Here is a 6,000-nt window from a genome sequence, read left to right on the forward strand (position 1 = left end):
GGACTGACTGACAGACTGACAGACGGACACCTGGTCGAGGTTTTGATAGTAACTGCGACCTGACGGTCGCAATTAGTCCATTCACCATTGACTGATTGTGTAAGACAAGATATGGTATGGATATATTCATGTATAGCTGAACTTATACTGTAGATAAGAAAGTCCAGATAACTTACTTTTAGCAAACCTGGCAACCATGCCAATGGGAGGAGGCAAAAGGTGTGATTGGCTGAGGAATTGGGTTCCTCAGCCAATGATGACGTTTGTCTACACCCACAGTCAGAAGAGTCTCAAAAAGATTTGTATCCGTGATTTTTGTTTTGTGTTTGTGTTTTGTATTTGTGATTTGTATCTGTGATTTGTATCTGTGTTTTGTATCTGTGTTTTGTATCTGTGTTTTGTGTTTGTATTTTGTGGATTTGAATCACAGATAAAAATCAGAGATGCAAATAACAAATAATAATACAAATCACAGATACAAAACACAGATACAAAACACAGATACAAAACACAGATACAAATCACAGATACAAAACACAAACACAAAACACAGACACAAAACACAGACACAAATCCCAGATACAAATCACAGATACAAATCACAGATACAAATCACAGATACAAATCCCAGATACAAATCACAGATACAAATCACAGATACAAATCACAAATACAAAACACAAACACAAAACACAGATACAAATCACAGATACAAAACACACAAGAATCCGACCTTGTGAGTTTCAAATCTGGGCATGTGAGTTCAAAATGTGGGCACACAAATTACAAAACTGGAGATACGCATTTGTGATTAATGAGACTGATTTGATTCCATATAAGACTGCCTATTACTAGTTCAACTAGTTTGGGGCAAATTTGCATATTTAGCAACTTGCATTTTGTTTTTGATTTATCTGTTTGAAAGCTGTGAACTGTGTGTGGACAGGGCTCTGCATGGCGAGAGCAGGGATGCTGAACACAACGAAAGCGTGAAAGAAGGCGTCCACCCCGAGACCTTTGAGACGTCCATGCAGAACCTGCAGAGCCAGGTCGACGCCAAGAAGGAGCGGCCGCCAAGAGAGAGAGGCCAAGAAGTAGGGCCAAGGCCAGGAGAACCCTGGAGAGCAGGAAGGCGGCGGGACAGAGGGTGGAGGAGCAGCTGGTGAGGCTGGAGCTGCAGGCCACCGCCCGCCAGGAGAACAAGCAGATCGCCATGGACACGTCCAAGCTCAAATGGACCCGCTGATCTCCGTGACCTGTATGGTGCAGGAGCTTCGACGTTCCCATCGAGAAGATCGACAACGAATCCCAGCGGGACAAGTTTGCCTGCTTCATTGACATGGCGGACGAAGACTTTGAATTCTAAAAATCAAACCTGAATTTTTATTCTATGTGTTCTAGAGCTATGAAATCTGTGTTCTAGATCTATACATTCTGTGTTCTAGATCTATACTTTATATGTGCTTTAGTTCTATATTATGAATTCTGAATGAATGACTGATTTTGTCTGGAGGGCCAAATTGTCATGTGAAGCTTGACCAATCTTCAATGCTGCATGCACGGGACAGACAAAACTAACCAATCACAGCGCAGGGAAACAGAGTTGGAGAGGCCCTCATTGCGCGCTATAGAGAGATCTCTCTCTATCTATGGCGCTGCTGCTACTCAAAGATTTGCCATTTCAGATCATGACAAGTGACAAGCCAGTGGGCCAATTACATGAGTTATATTTCGTCATTGTCGGGTGGAAACCTTGTATGTCCAAAACCGTTTGTTTTGTATTCATCATTTAAAAAATCATTTAAACTAGTGAAAACAGCCGATCTACATGCTCACAACGCCTCGCGTTGCGAGGCATTGTGAGCTCGTAGATCGGCTATTTTCAAATAGCCGAGGTATAGAACAGTTTAATAATATATAATAATGTATGTCTGCAAAGTAACTAGCAACTAAAGTTTTCAAATAATTGTAGTGATTGGAGTACAAGTAAAAGTGGGTTGGGGGGGGTCCACGGGCAAGTACTTTCAATGTTGAGGGTCCTTGACATGAAAAGTCAAGTCGTGAACTATTTTTGGAATTTATTTTGGACTTTTGTGTCCAGTATTTGGGTTCACGGCATGTTTGGGTGGGTCTATTTGGGTTCAGGGGGGTCAAGTGTGACTGGAGGGGGGTCCCAAACCCCACTCTGACACAAACTGACGTGCTATGCTTGTAGATCTGTATTTCTGAATGTCCAAAAGCAAGCCATACGTTAAAAAATGTTGCCATAACAAATGTTCACGGTTTAAAAAAAATAGCACACCTACAAGCTCACGGCGCGGCACCGAGTGCTCCGAGAGCGAGATGCACCGCCCTCGCTCGCATACATTTCCAAACCATGCACCGCCCCCAATTTTTTTAAGTCGACTAAGCTCCTCCCCTTCATTTACATACGGCCGTCTGCATTTTTTACACGCTGGGAAACGCCACTTAACAGCCTCATTAGCATAATTTATGCGGACCACACCCACACGCATTTCCAAACCATGCACCGCCCCCAATTTTTTTAAGTTGACTAAGCTCCTCCCCTTCATTTACATACGGTCGTCTGCTTTTTTTACGTGCTGGGAAACCTACCTTAACACCCTCATTAGCATAATGTATGCGAGCATAATGTATGCGCACCACGCCCACACGCATTTCCAAACCACGCCCCGCCCCCAATTTGCATATGTCGACTACGCTCCTCCCCTTCATTTACATACGGCCGCCTGCATTTTTACGCGCTGGGAAACACCACTTAACAGCCTCATTAGCATAATTTATGCGGACCACACCCACACGCATTTCCAAACCATGCACCGCCCCCAATTTTTTTTAAGTCGACTAAGCTCCTCCCCTTCATTTACATACGGCCGTCTGCATTTTTTACGCGCTGGGAAACGCCACTTAACAGCCTCATTTGCATAATGTATGCGCACCACGCCCACACGCATTTCCAAACCATGCCCCGCCCCCCCATTTGCATAAGTCGGCTTAATTTACATAATTAATGCGTTCGATGCCCACAAAACTAATTACGTTAGGCCCCCTCCCTCTTGTTGAAACCACGCCCACTCATTAAGTTAGACTCCTCCCACTTATTAAGTTTGACTCCACCCCTTGTATTGCGTGCAATTACCACGTCAGCGCGCTGACGAGAACGCTTGTCATGCGGCCTCTTTTACATAATTAATGCAGACCACGCCCCAACCTCATTTACACAATGAATGCAGACCACGCCCCCCCAATTTGAATAATTTGCTCCGCTCCCTGCATTCGCGTGTAATTAGCAACAAGACACGCGTGTCGAATGCATGTTGTGCAGTCTCATTTACATAATTGATGCAGACCACGCCCCCAAGCTCATTTACATAAGTAATGCAGACCACGCCCCCAAGCTCATTTACATAATTGACGCAGACCACGCCCCTCATTTACATAATTAGTGCAGACCACGCCCCCAAGCTTATTTACATAATTAACGCAGACCACGCCCCTCATTTGCATAATTAACGCAGACCACGCCCCTCATTTACATAGTTAACGCAGACCACGCCCCAACCTCATTAACATAATTAACGCAGACCACACCCCTCATTAACATAATTAACGCAGACCACGCCCCCAACCTCATTAACTCATTTAGTGCTAAAACCGAATAATTTCGGTTCTAAAAAACGTGTGCCATGTGCGAAAACCGAATTTATTCGGTTCCTTTTTTTTTTTTTTTTTTTTTTTTTTTTTTTGAAAAATCACATTTTGATCTTTAATCTGACAAAGATCTTTTGTTTTGCGATGTTGTCCATGTGCCTAGGACATCCAGTGAGCAAGTGATCACTTAGAATCCTCTATAAAACAATAGACTGCCCATTTCTCTGCCTTTTATTGTATATTATACAAATGTATGGTTGATTTCTGTGGTGCACGCAGCACAGTACGGCTTTCGGCTCTGACAGCCAGAGGTGTCAATTGGGTATGGCAAGTTATGGCAGCTGCCATCCCTTGGCTACAGGGGAAATAATAAAATGTATGTATACCTTAGCAACAATGTCTGTTGCTAAGGTATGGCAACATGACTGTTGCCATACCTTAGCCATACAGTCATGTTGCCATACCTTAGCCATACAGTCATGTTGCCATACCTTAGCTTTTGCTGAACTGACGCCACTGCTGGCAGCAGCCCCTGGGCACTGCGTGTGAACAGATTGCTTGTTGAAGAACCAAAGTCGTGGTCGCGTTCGCCGGTCACTGAGGTTAGGGTTGGGCCAACTTGGGGGTTAGGGTTAGTTTTATGTGTCGGAATACCTGCCCGTAGTTGGCTGCGGACCCCCGGAATTTTGCTCGTCTGTGGATTTCACGATCAGCTCGGATATCATCTACGCTACGGCCGTTGAAGCTGGTTCCTCACGCATGCATATGGATACAGTCAGGTACACTACTAAACACAAGTGGGTTTCTAACTGACTGAATGTAGAAGGAGGATGGATCGCACAGTGGCAAGAGTTGATGTTTTCTTTATTCTTGCATTTGCATGGATGAGAAACAAACGTTTCGACTGTAAGCCTTCTTCAGTGTGTGCTTCTTCACTGTGTGCGATCCATTCTCCTCCTACATGTTGATCTAAAGGGAGCGCGGTGGTAACCAAAACGTTTACTAACTGACTGAATAGCATAATAATCATTGTAGCACAGCACTGCACGCTGTTATCGCTAACGCTATGGACCAGAGCTATTGAGACTATTGATCCTGTTGAATTCAATCGCACGTTTTTTTTATACAAACTTGTATAAAAACCGCATGGTTGACGAGGGTCAAGTATCGCGTCAACCTAGCTATTCTTTTTATTCTAACTGTATTAGACAATGACTATAGACTATGAATGTGATGACATTCATTCAAAGACAAAATAGATTGTTTGTCATGACTATGTCCTGAGACGTAATATGTTCATCTGACTGCTAGGTGGCAGCATCGTTGTTTTTTTGCTTTTGTTGTTTTTACACTTCTCAAGGCAATGAAGGCATGAACATGCAGGCTGTATATGCCGATCATTATATATATTTTTTTGAATAGGGGGCAGGTATTTATAAGAATTTATTCTTCTGCTTGCTCCTTTTCGTTCATGTGTGTGTACTGTAAAATATTGAAATTCTGAGTATAAATATAATATAACTGTAATGTACACTACATGTGCGAAACAAAAATAAATGAAATGAAATGAAATGTTCAAACCCCTAGCCTACGTGGTTCACCCGTCCCCTCCCGCCCCTCCCCCCCTGGCTGGCAGGGGGGTTTGATTGATTGATTGATTGAAGACTTTATTAGAAGTTTGCATAGGAAAAGGTACAGTTTCATGACGGTACAGTTCACTGGTGATCCATGAAAAGCCTAAGCTTATTTCCACTGGAAACCATTGAAGTATCTCATATAACATTGAATGACAGACAAATAGAACACAGGGGAACGTGAAATGATCCGTTCACTGAAATGAACGAGATTGCCTATCACTAACACAACGTGAGCTTGTAGATCTGCTATTTTGGCTTTGTCAGAACTAAGTAGCAGGGGCTGCATAGCTCAGGGGTGGAGAAACCGTTATTAGAACACGAAGGGTTCCCGAAGGGTTCCCAGTTCGAATCCGGGTTCCCCCTGAGTTAATGTCGAAGAGTCCTTGGGCAAGACTCTGAACCCCTAGTTGCTCCTGGTTTTGATTGATTGATTGAAGACTTTATTTGAAGTTTGCCTTGAGTAGGTTGGGCCTTCACTGCCTTGCATGGTTTCCTCTGCCACCGGTGTATGAATGTGTGCGTGAATGGGTGAATGTAATGCACAATCTATATAAAAGCGCTTTGGATAAAATCGCTATATAAATGCACCATTTACCATTTAGTAGCCTCGCGCAACGCGTTGTGAGCTTGTAGAAAATATCATTGATCAATCTTGTAAAATAGCCGATCTACAAGCTCGCGCCGCGACGCG

At 43.5% G+C, this 6,000-nt stretch overlaps 1 protein-coding gene across 1 annotated transcript in view; it reads right to left on the reverse strand.

The window, feature by feature from the left end:
* Window positions 1-6,000, reverse strand: part of syne3 (spectrin repeat containing, nuclear envelope family member 3) — a gene marked incomplete at both ends in the record, with an annotated part of 173,310 nt that overhangs the window by 112,586 nt on the left and 54,724 nt on the right. The window lies entirely within an intron of this gene.

This window comes from Nannobrachium achirus, assembly GCF_963921795.1.
Source record: "Nannobrachium achirus genome assembly, chromosome: 20".
Classification (NCBI taxonomy): domain Eukaryota; kingdom Metazoa; phylum Chordata; class Actinopteri; order Myctophiformes; family Myctophidae; genus Nannobrachium; species Nannobrachium achirus.